The sequence below is a fragment of the Gossypium hirsutum genome, chromosome A13 (assembly GCF_007990345.1).
Source record: "Gossypium hirsutum isolate 1008001.06 chromosome A13, Gossypium_hirsutum_v2.1, whole genome shotgun sequence".
NCBI classification, from domain to species: Eukaryota; Viridiplantae; Streptophyta; class Magnoliopsida; order Malvales; family Malvaceae; genus Gossypium; species Gossypium hirsutum.
This window is the reverse complement of record NC_053436.1, coordinates 77,355,345-77,368,531: the sequence shown is the minus strand read 5'-3', so window position 1 is coordinate 77,368,531 and position 13,187 is coordinate 77,355,345. Positions and strand designations below refer to the sequence as shown.

General features: G+C 33.7%; 1 non-coding gene across 1 annotated transcript; it reads left to right on the top strand.

Moving 5' to 3' along the window:
• Positions 1-969: 969 nt before the first annotated feature.
• On the top strand, positions 970-1,076 carry LOC121212843 (small nucleolar RNA R71). Its single transcript, XR_005908216.1, has one exon. It is a non-coding gene; the product is annotated as a small nucleolar RNA R71 (small nucleolar RNA).
• Positions 1,077-13,187: the final 12,111 nt, after the last annotated feature.

Sequence of the window (13,187 nt, the reverse complement as noted above, 5' to 3'; positions counted from 1 at the left end):
GAAAGGACTTCAATAAATGGTAAGTTTATATGTAGTTTCTTTAAAATTTTAAGGAATTTACCAAATTGTTCGACTGATCGGTCTTTTCTTGTCGCATTGGGGTATGGCACACGAGGTTTATATTATGTACTCACCGGCTTTGGGTTATTTTGGCTTACCTCATTCTTACCTTTGCTTACCATCGTTTTTGGCCTTGGTTTTGCAACTAACCCTTCCTCATCTTGAATGGCAATCGCGTTGAGTTGATCCCTTGGGTTAGATTCAGTGTTGCTTGGTAGGCTACCTTGTGGTCGTTCGGAAATTAACTTAGTGAGCTGTCCAATCTAAGTTTCGAGCCCCTGGATTGATGCTTGTTGATTTTTGAGTGCTGTCTCAGTATTCTGAAAATGAGTTTCTGACACCGAGATGAATTTGGTTAGCATCTCCTCAAGGTTTGGCTTCTTTTCTTACTAGTAAGGTGGTTTTTGAAAACCCAGAGGATGTTGTGGCCTTTGATTTCCTTGACCGCCCCACGAGAAATTAGGATGGTTCCTCCAACCTGCATTATAAGTGTTACTATATGGGTTATTTTGGGGTCTAGAGTTATTATTACCTATATATTGGACTTGTTCCTCCTCGATGCTAGGGTTGAAGGGTTGATATTCTGTGCATGCTCCTCCTCCATTCGAATCGCACCTCATCACTGGATGTACCTGAGTAGAACTACACAAACCGTCAATCTTTTTATTTAAAAGTTTTACTTGGTTAGATAGCATAGTAACCGCGTCAAGGTTGAAAACACCAGCTGCTTTCGTCAGCTTTGTTCTCATAACTTTCCACTGATAGTTATTCAATGACATCTCCTCAATAAATTCGTAAGCCGCCTCAGGTGTCTTATTATTGATAGTTCCTCCAGCGGCTGCATCAATCATTTGTCGAGTCGAAGGATTCAGGCCATTATGAAACATTTGAACCTGTAGCCAAAGCGGTAACCTATGGTGAAGGCACCTTCTCAAAAGGTCCTTGTATCTCTCCCATGCATCGTAGAGTGTTTCTAAATCCATCTGCATAAAAGAAAAGATATTATTACGTAATTTGGCTGTTTTAGCCGGTGAAAAATATTTTAATAAAAAATTTTTGGTCATTTGTTCCCAACTAGTGATTGACCCCCGTGGTAACGAGCTCAACCATTGCTTAGCCTTATTCCTTAACGAAAAGGGAAACAACCGAAGGCGAATGGCGTCATAAAAAACGCCATTAATTTTAAAGGTATCGTAAAATTCTAGGAAATTTGACAAGTGAGCATTGGGATCCTCGTCTTGTAAACCATCAAACTGAACAAACTGTTGTATCATTTGAATTGTGTTAGGTTTCAATTCAAAATTATTTGCAGCAACAGCAGGTCTAACTATATTTGACTTAGTTCTTGTTAAATTAGGTTTAGCATAATCATACATAGTGCGTGGAACAATATTCTGATTTACTGGATCAACAAAAATTGCAGGAGGTAACGGATTTTCTTGGTTTTCAGCCATCTCCTCGATTGTGGTTGAAGTATCATCCTCTTGCTCGTCCTTTGTGTATCTTAGGCTTTTCCTTATTTCTCTCCGGTTTCTGCGAGCTGTACGGTCAATCTCACCTTCAAAAAGTAGTGGTCCTAACGGGTTTCTTCTGGTCATAAACTAGAAAAACCTATCAGAAGAAAATAAATAAAGAATTAGAAAAGAAAATAAAAATTTAAATTGCAATAAAAGTAAAATGGCTAAAGTAATAAAAATCAAGTGTTCCTAATATCCTAGTTCCCCGGTAACGGCGCCAAAAAATTGGTTGTGTGATATTCGTAACAGGTTTTAAATATTTATAAATGAATCATTCTTGAGACTAACTTATTATCACGATTAAGGCAAGTGTACCTATCGAACAGAAGTATAACTCAGCAAGATCGGATTGTTGAACCCAAAGGAACTACGAGTACTAGTATTTACTTCCTTTTTATTATCTAGCCTAAAAATTAAAAGGTTTGGTTATCTAAACTAATTACTAGCTAAGAATGCTTAGAAAGAAAACTCGAGAAAATACTTTTGGGAAAATTCGATTGATTGAGACAATACCTAAGGAAAAATCCACCTAGACTTCACTTGTTATTTGACTTTGAATCAGACAATTTATTCATTAGACTTGATCCGTAAAAATTTCTAAGTTATATTATTATCTCTCTCGAGACTGATAACGTCTAACTCTAGGTTGAATAATTGAAATCTCTTTCTAATTAACACCTTAGAATTGCATTAACTCGATCTATGGATTCCCTTATTAGGTTTCACCCTAATCGGGTAAAATCTTGTTACACTATCTCTAGGCGCGCAATCAACTCCGCTTAATTATGACAATTTTACTTTTAAACAGGGTCTATTCCTCCTCTGAATAAGAGCATTAACTTGAATCAATATCCTGGAATATTAAAACAAGATTTAGGAACACATAATTAAGAACAAGTCAAATATTTATCATACAATTCAGATAATAATAACAAGATCTGTCTTAGGTTTCATTCCCCTTAGGTATTTAGGGGGTTTAGTTCATATTTATGAAAGAAAACATCTCAAAAGCATAAAGATAACAAAACATAAGAAAACCCAAAACTCCTGAAAGAACTTGAAAGGAGATCTTCAGTCTTGATGATGAATCCGGCTCTTGAGATGGATCAATCGGCTTTCCTTGAGTAACTCCTTGCTTCCTACTCTGCATCCCCATCCTAAGTGCCTCATCAAGTGTTTAAATAGGCTTTTGAATGCCTAAGAGCCCTAAAAATTAGTCTTTTCTGAATAGGACTAAACTTGGGCTCTGTAGGGACACGCACTTGTGACACGCCCGTGTGCGATTACTCCAGCCCATGGTCAAGGCTGTTAAATAGGCACTGGCCTGTGGTCTACCCGTGTAAGTCGTGCTTCGATCCTGCCAAATTGACACGGCCATGTGACACGCCCGTGTGAGGAAGTCCAGGTCGTGTTGTTTTTCCATGTGGGTCTATTTTCTCCATTTTCGGCCTGTTTCTCGCTATTTTTACTCTTTTATGCTCACTTCTGTATAAAACATGAAATTAAAGGATCAGAGCATCGAATTCACCAAATCTAAGGAGAAATCATCCGTAAATGCGCTAAGCAGAGGATAAAAATATGTATAAATTACGGTTTATCAACGGATGTATCCCGAAAGCGATCCACTATCTCATGCGAAAGTGAAAGCCTCATGAAGGAATAGTTTCTCACTCCTACTTAAAGGGTAAGACGGAGCGGTCATGCAATGCGATATGCAAAACTACTTAAAGACTCGAACCAACGAAGTAGGTATTATGACATAAACCACAAAGATAACAGATGAAATGCAATGAAAGTATCATATTTTAAATCGAATTTTCAGTTTTCGATGAAAAGACATAAATTAATTAATTTACGGCTCGACTCTCTTAGGTTCCCAACGGAGTCGCCAAGCTGTCGAAACCATTTTTTTGAAAAGAAAAAATGGTCGAATTTTGTTTTGAAAACAAAAATTGGAGTCGCCACCAATCCTTTTTTATGAGGTGTGATCGGGTCACCTTGTGATTGATCGTTTTAATAAAATGTTTTGATTTACTAAAACAACAGCTTTGGTCTACGAAATTTGAGAAAATGGGTTCGAGAGTCAGTTATGCACGAGGAAGGATTAGCACCCTCGTAACGCCCAAAATTAGTACCTAATTGATTAATTAATATCTTAACATCGAAAGTTGAAAACCCGAAAAGAATTTAAAATACGATCCTCTCTTTTTTATTAACGTTAATTTTCCAAATAATGTTTGGATAAATCGAAGCGGATGCTAAAGACCTTCTTGTCCCGAAGTAATAAAATGTCATATCCAGTACGTTAAGACACGACATTTTAAACCTTCGAGAATAAGCTTGTCTTTTTTATTTTTTAAAACTCATGCATTTTAATTTTAAAAGGATATTTGGTCATTTGGGTCAAACGAGAAAAATCGAAACCCAGTACGTTAGGGCACGATCTCTCGAGTTTCCAAATACGGAACATTGCCTTATTTTGAAAATTTTCTTTTTATGAAATAATAGCAAATATGAAATTTAAAACGATGTGTATTTATTTTGTTTGAAGTTTAATAAAACGGCACATTATGAATAAATACGTTGGGACCTAATTCTTTATATGATTTGAACGAAACAAACTAAAATGGCAATATGAACAGGGAATAATAATGTACGAATAAAATGTTATGTTAATGAATGTCTATAATATGGAAATACTAACAAATCCTAGTATACATAATGCAATAACCACATACTATCACTTTAATACCAACACGAACAATTGAAGGGAAATAAGATAAAATAAACAACAAATAATTTCAATGATAACAAAAACAAAATAGGCACTGAACAAGACAAAACCGATTTTTATGGTACAATAAGGACTAGTGAATACATAAATAGATATAAAAACAGATATTGAAGAAAGTAGTTAGTAAAATATTGAAAATAGAAGAGTAAATTAAAATATAAATAAAATTAAGGGAGCAATTTGTGAATAAATATACTATAACTAATAATAATACTAGTAATAATAATAGAAAATAATAATAGTACTAATAGTAATAATAATGATAATAATAATAATATAAAAAAATAAAAAATATTGATATTAATACATAAATAGAAATAGAAATATAATAATAATAATAATAATAATAAAATTTTTAAAATTATATAAGAGGACATAAATAAATAAATAACAACACGATATAAATAAATAAATAAAATGTTAATAACAAGAGTAAAAAAAACATATATAAGAAAGATAATAATGAAAATAATATTAGTATATAAATAGAAATAGAAATATAATAATAGTAGAAATATAAATAGATAAATAATAATTAGATAAATAATAATAGTATTAGAATAACAAAATAAATATAAATAGAAACATAATAATAATAGCAATAATATATTAAATTAGTTAATTTGATAATAAAATAGCAAAAAAAAAGATTAAATCGAACCTTAAAGCAAAATTTTGGGGCAAATCAAAAATAAATAAAAGGAAATGGACCAATTTAAACATGCGAATAACAAGAAGGGACCAAAAGGGAAATAATCCCTACCTTCCAAAACGTACAGCTTCAAGGAGGACCAAAATGTAGTCAAAACAAATTTTAGGGCCAAAATTAAAAATAATAAAAACTTATTTGTAAAACAATAAAAAAAGGGAAGAGCTAAAAGCAATTGAACGGATTTAGAAAAAACAAAGAAATTGAAATGAAATGGAAAAAAATCCCACGTCAAATTGAAAGAGAAAAGAAAATAATTCAATTCCAATAGAAATAGGAAAAGAGAGAATAATTCAATTCCAAATTGAAGTAGGAATACAAAAGTCATTTTTTCCCAAAGAACAAAATATCCCTGTTTATATACATGGGGTTTACTAAAAATAGCCTAATTAATTTAATAAAAAAATAAAAATAAAATAATATATTCCTATTTTTGGCTTTTTACCAAGTCAACAAAATTTGATAACTCCTTGGCTTTCTCCATCTTTTTGATTTGACCCCAATTTAATGATTATCTTACAATTTGGCCATTTTTGGCTTGTTTTCGACCGATTGCATCCTTTGACTTTATTTATTCGGTTATTATTTTTTTTTCGGGCCCAAGCCAAAATTAGCCTATTACACCAACACAAACAAACCTCTAACAATAAACACAAAATAAATAAATAAAAATTGAAGACCAAGCTCTTTTTTTTTCTCCTTCGGTGGTGGCTGATAGGGTAGGGGGACCAAACCCTCCTTTTATAGTGAAAGAAAAAAAAAGAATCTAACAAAAAAAATAAAGGATGTGGAGGAGCCCGTGACCGTCCGGTCACATCGGTGGCAGGATGTTAGCTTGGTGCTACTCACAGGCTCTCTCCACTCTTTATTTTTTTCTATTTTCTTTTTTTCCCTCTCTCTCTCCTTACTTCCTAAACTATATTTTTTCACCGTGAATACCCGTTAAAATATTTTTCACCTATTAAATTTTTTTTACACCTATTAAAAAAATTTTAAGTCAATAGTAGTAATAGTGATAGTAAAAAAAATTTCACCAGATGGTCAGGCCAATTATTCCATATATTTTGATAGTAAAAATAAATTTTTTGAGCTTAATAATGGTCATTCTTTTTTGAGTGAACTGGAAATTTTTTTTATATATTTTTGGTAATTCTAGTTACATGAATAACGGATCAAAATATGATGATCCCCACTATCATTTTAACTTATATGATAATGATACAAATTATAGTTGGAATAATCACATGACAGTAGCGGTTATGGGTTCCCCATATTTTCTTCTTTTTAAAATTTTTTTTTTCAATTGTTTTTTATCACTTTACCCTTCTTTCATGCACCACTTTAATAACTAAAAGCGTTGTCTTCCCGAGTTGTGTTTAAGCTTGTTTCCACTTTCACTATCACTTCCCTTGTCATCAGTCTTTTGCTCCCACCTCTGACACAGGTTTTGGACAATAAAGTTAATGACACTACTTTGATGGAGAAAAAGAATGAGTTGATTAAACTCATTTTTTCCCTCTCAAATTTATGTATGTAGTTTTTAAAATATCCTTTTCTGGTGACATGAAATTTGATCACATAACCACCGTCAACTAGTGAAGTTTTTCATGCGCAGCTTTGAACACTATACTTGAACCCGTGACTACATAACCACCATCAATTGGGAGCCCAAGTTGCAATGCGACATCTTCTAAGGTGATGGTGCACTCTCCACACGGTAAATAAAATGTATGGATCTCTTAATGTCACCGCATTACCATGAATTTAAAATGTTAAAATTATCACAATGTATTCCTAAAACACCAACATAAATAAATATTTCTCCTCAAATTTCGAACATCCAACAACAAAAATAATTTTTTTCTATTTTCTCCCATTGTACTGAACACTGATTTTTTTTTCTTTTATTTTCTTTTCTCCCGTACTAAACACAAATCTTTCTTCCTCTTTTTTCTTCTAGAAAAAAATTCAACAAAAAACCAAACACTTCAACATATCTAGATTTTGCATCAAAGATGGGGTATATAGTGGGTGGTGTCGCCTAACAGCATGGTAGGATCATCAGTGCAGCTTGATACGTCGGCAACACCACTAATAAATTTATCTATTCCATAAGAAAACACTGATGTTGCCTGACACAGACAACACTTATAAAAAATATTATTTTTCTTATTTTTCTCTGATATTTTTTTTAAATATAACCAATGTCACTTGACAGATCAGTTACACCTATTAAACATTTTTCTACCTATTAAACAAAATTTTGTTCCTTCTTTTTTCCTCCATTGTGAATATTCGTATTTTTTATAGATATTTTAAAAAATATTTAAGTATCATCTGACATAGTAACAACACCCAATTTTTTTAAAAAAATTAATGATTAAATAATAATTAAAAAAAAGAAAGTGATGCCACTGGCAAACATTAACTTCCACTATAACAATCGTCCGTTTGATATTCAAAAACTGCTTAGCAACAGTCGGACAGGTGGGGAATGTTGGGGTGAACCAGAAAAGTTTGGGTAGAGCCGGATCTAAATGTTGGCTAGGTAAGCGTCCTGTAGTAAGAGGAGTAGTTATGAACCCTGTAGACCATCCCCATGGGGGTGGTGAAGGGAGGGCTCCAATTGGTAGAAAAAAACCCGCAACCCCTTGGGGTTATCCTGCACTTGGAAGAAGAAGTAGAAAAAGGAATAAATATAGTGATAATTTGATTCTTCGTCGACGGAGTAAATAGGAGAGATTATTTCTTTCTTCGTCTTTACAAAAACAAAAAAATATATTTTAAAAGAAAAATGGCGCATTCCATATTTTCTCCCTGGTTGATAATAGTGGGTACAATGCAAATAATTTATGCAGCTTCAACATCTCTTGGTCAACGGAATTTTAAAAAAAATAATAGCCTATTCCTCCGTATCTCATATGGGTTTCATAATTATAGGAATTGGTTCGATAACTGATACGGGACTCAACGGAGCTATTTTACAAATAATATCTCATGACTTTATCGGTGCTGCACTTTTTTTCTTGGCAAGAACGAGTTATGATAGAATGCGTCTTGTTTATCTCGACGAAATGGGCGGAATGGCCGTTTCGATTCCCAAAATATTTACGATGTTCAGTATCTTATCTATGGCTTCTCTTGCATTACCGGGCATGAGTGGTTTTGTTGCAGAATTGATAGTCTTTTTTGGAATAATTACCAGCCAAAAATATTTTTTGAGTATAATTTTTCAATTAATATTTTAAGCTTATTTATATAAAAAAAACCAATAAAGACAAAATAATTTTACAAGTTCAAATAAATTTTGGACAAAACTATCTGGACATATGACATCGTCAAAAACTAACAATAATAAGACAGTCCATTAAATTGAAGAACAAACAACTTGCATGTGTGAGCATTCATGCAGACACAAAAAAAAGTTATAGGTTGCAGGACAAAAAATCAAAAGAGAAAGGATTCAGAGTTCTTAAAGGATTCGCTGCCATGTTTGTCAAGAGTTTAGCATGTGACAAAATCATTGTCTAAATGTATGTCTGGTCTTTTGCAGAAGCCTCGAAACCTGTGCATTGCGTGTCCCAGTACACGCCTCCATCCTTCCATCACCATTGCTTGCATTTTAAGGTTCATTTCCCATTCTCTGCATCTATTTCAATTCCCAACACTCACTCGGCCTATCCAATTACCCTTCTTTTTCCGAACCCATTCGTTAAAAGCCCTAACCAAAACCAAGGAAAAAATCCCCCCAGTTTTTAAGGCCCAGTGAATTGAAGCAGCCCAGGTACTGCCATTTTGCTTACCAAAACCAGTCATTTGACTGCCAATTACACCATCTTTGCTTGGCTTTCTTTGACAAATGGGACAGTTGAACCAAGCGTGTGTGTGTTTTCTTCAGTTTCAGACCTTCATTTTGTGCTCCGTACGCTTCTCTCGCCCCAAGTCAACCACGCAAAGTACAATCTGTGTGCATCATTATCATGTTATAATATTAGTCAAAACCCAGACCCATTTCTTCTTCAAAATCACCATTTCCCTTTTGTTTTTGTTTTTTTGTTTTTTTTTTCTCCTGGAAAGTACATTACATTAATCCCCTTTCAGTGGAGAACTCATTCCTTTCTGTGCTCCTCTGTCACTGTACATCTTAGATCAAATAATATAACCCAAAATTGGAAATTTATTCCCATTTCTTTTCTTTTTTTTTTCAAGTACTCGTATATCTACATTCGTTGAAATGTTAAAACATATTTTATAAGGCATCCATTTGTATCCTGTAGAACAATTTATTCACTGGTTAAAAAGATTGACAAACAAATCAATGGATCTAACTTTTTCTTGCAAAATCTGTTGGTTTTACTTCTTACTTAGATATCGTGAATGTAAGAAATTGAACTCATCTCATAATATATTATATAAGGCCCTGCACATATAACTGCAAAACCTACATGTTATCAGAAATATCTTCTCTGCAAATTGATGTTTAACTTGGATGCTTATTTTTTGCGCCAGGAAACACTGAATTGTTTGCGTGAAAGCAAAAAAAAAAAAAGGAAGAAGAATTGATGATTGCAGGTGAAGAGAGGAATGTAAAAGATAAACATATATATGATAGATTACCTTTTTTGTCCTGGTCGACATCTGTAGTTTCAAAGAGGTGAGATGCAGTTGCAGATTCAGTACTGCAATCAGCAATCAGAATGAGAAACTCACGGTGGAGAAGGGGAGCACGTGCAAAGTTCACTTAAACATAGGAACTTGCACGTGCCCTGCTTCTCCAACAAGAGATACTCACCCCCAACCAACCCATCCAAGTAAAGCTTTTCAAGTTCATGAGTTGAGTGCAGAAAGCAAAGGAAGTGACATTTATTTATATACAAGTTTTTCCGAAGAGAGAGAGAGAGAAAAAAAAGAAGAGAGTAATAGAGATTGAGTCTAGAAGTGGGCATTCTTTAAAGACAGAGCTCTGGGGTCTAAGTTTTCATGTATCTATCTATCTGGTTTGTAATTATGAAATTCAGAGATGTTTTAATCTAATTGATATTATGAAACTTTCGAGATGATAATTATAAAAACCACACACTTAATTTAACAAAGATGTGGGGTCCTCTTCCTTGTTGAAATTTCTAAATCTTCATTCATTTTAACTGATACGACCTTGAATTTGACTTAACTGGTTTTTTAAGTGCTTTCTGCCGCCAATACCCATCCCAAATTTATATTGAAACTTTAAAATTCTTGATCTCATCATCAGATAACTTGTTAGCCTGAACTTGGGTTTTCACATCTGTGGTAAAAAAAAAAAAAACATATCTTGACTGTCTTTTATTTAACTCCTGTCAAACTCGAGTTTAATTTGCTGCTTTTAGCATTGTTAAAGCATTGTTAGAAGAGAGAATGGTCCTTTTTCTCTCCCTCTTTTTCATTTTCAGTCACTTAACGTGTCTTGTTGGATAGTTCTAATATGGTATTACAATATTAGTCTTTTATTCTTGTTGTTCAATACCCTCAAGCATGTTTAGATTTTGACAGAGATGGAAACAAGAACCCCAACATGCAAAAAAGTGAAAATTTTGTTATTTGTTATTAAGATCGGAAATAAAGAAAAGGGGGTTGGCAAATGGCAAAGGGCAAACACAGGCGGGTGCAGAAGAGTGTAAGAAAATGCACGTCGGGGGTTGCGTGTTGGACCCAAGTTTTTTATTAAAGATAGAGAGAGAGAGAGAGAGAGAGAGAGAGAGAGAGAGAGAGAGGGGGGGAGGTTTTTTCTTTATCACCTGAAACAATGTGAGAGGGGGTATTAGTCCCTAGGCAGGGGCATAGATAGATATGGTTTCTGGTAGTTTTCATATCTGACCATTTCCATTGTCTTATAAATGTTTTACCAACACAGAAAGTAACCATTTTGATTTGAAAGCAGTGCTGCAATGATTGAACATCCCTCCATCTATCCTCCTTCCCCATTTCTATTTTGTATTGCATTTCAAAAGCCCTTCAACGTTTTTTTATTTAAATTACTCCACATTCATTCCAGATTTTGGTTTGCTCTCATCCGGACTGGAACAAGTTAAGAAGTCATATTTCTTTCTGGAACAAATTTTCCATGAATAAACTCATGCAATCATAAAAGTAACTTCAAAATACAAATCATTACTCAGTCAACATACATGATAATTGATTGAAAATATTATTAGTATCGGTTATCAAGCTAGAAATTTTTAAAATACAAAAAGTAAAAAAAAAAATTAATTTTTAAATTTTTTGGTGAATATAAAATAAAGAATTCACAAAGACTTAAACTAAAACACCTAAAGGAAGTTCAAACAAAAGTATAATTGTCTTTATTTCTGCAATCAATTTTTGCAAAAAAAATTCACAACTTTATTTTTTTCTCTAGGTACATGTAGGATAAGTCATTGTACTGTCATTTCCAACCGTTGATGTATTTGCCTAACCAAAGTTGGATTTGCATTCCTCGAAATATTGTCTTAAATAATCTAAATTGCTTATATGCTATATGTACTAATCAACACTCTATCAAATCCTTGCTCCAATAGAAGAGATAAGCCCTAAAAAATACCCCATAACTCAGCCTTTAATACTGAACATATTCCCAGAAACTTATTAAATCCTAAAATCCAATTCCCCTTCGTGCCACGCATAACCCCTTTGCAGCAGCAAAACTAGAGGCCACCTGGACAGTGCCATCCATATTTAATTAGATCCAATTAATTGCTAATATCGGGTAGGAGTTTGTGCCATTTCTCTTGGTCGCATTCACCTTACAAACAAACACATAATGTTTAGCCCAACTATTTGAGACTTTGATCACTTCGTCAATACTCCATGAGATTCACTGAAACACATGTAAATTTCGGTTTCTCCAAATACGCCAAGCGATTAGTACAAAAAGTCATGACCAATTCATCTCTCCAAACAAAATTTGCAACTGATTCTGCAAATTAGCCACAAGCCATTCTTTCAAATCTCCAAAAAAAACCATTTGCGCTTATATTCAGGAATCACTTATAGCCAAATATCTCTAGCTGCACTACAATCTTTGATAACATGTAGAACATCCTCAAAGTCATGACCGCAAAATCCACAAGAACTGCTGCTCCCTAGCCCCCTTCTCGTACGCTCGACATTATTAAGAAGACGTTCTTTAAGTGCCATCCAAACGAAGAATCTAACTCGTTGTGGTCCCTAGTCGTCCTTTGGATTCCACATCCTCTTGCGAAGTTTCCAATATGCACTTTTAATAGGAAAGAACCCAGTTGTAAACCCAACCTATATAACTCTATCCGGCCCTACGGAAGGGTTTAGGGGGGACCCCCACAATCCTTCTAACTATATCCTCCGGTAACCAAAGACAAAAGAGATCTAAATTCCAACAACCATCTTTTGTGACCATATCTGTAAGAAAACAATCTCTCTCAAGATTGACATGTGAAGGGATTTTGCCTACCAGCGGTAATTTTTAATCTTTTAAGTATATCATCTTATAAAAAAATATAAAAACTAACTTAGAAAATATAATATGATATCAACACAAGCATTTTAATAACACAAAATTAATGTAATAAATGAAAATAGTAGGATAGGACGATATTTAAGAAGAATTATTCAACAGAGATTGAACTCTCACATATAGAATTCTTTTTCTATCTTTGATGAAACCATTTTTAAAGAAAAATAAGAAAACCAAAGCAGATCTATTTCTAGTGGTCTACAAAAGATCGTCACAACAACTTAGTTGATACATTTGGTTAAGTTTTGACTATTTAATTTAGAGTAAGTTAAATGGTTAACTAAATTGATTATAAGTGTTGAGTGTTTTAGTGTGTCTGTCTCTTAAGGGTGTTAATTTCTCTATTTATATGATAAGGTTCCTAGATGTGACGTTGTAGGTAGGCCTCTCGGTATGTCAACACGTATCCTATTCTAAGATTAACATGTGTTCTCTACGTGTGGGTTCACCTGCATGGTGGTGAGAACCCACCCTATGCGAGTTTAAAAGAGGATGTAAACTCATCACATCAAACCCAATATGTGAATTATGCAAGCTACAGGTCGGTCCTAGTTGGGTAACCGGGGTAATGGGTCGGTA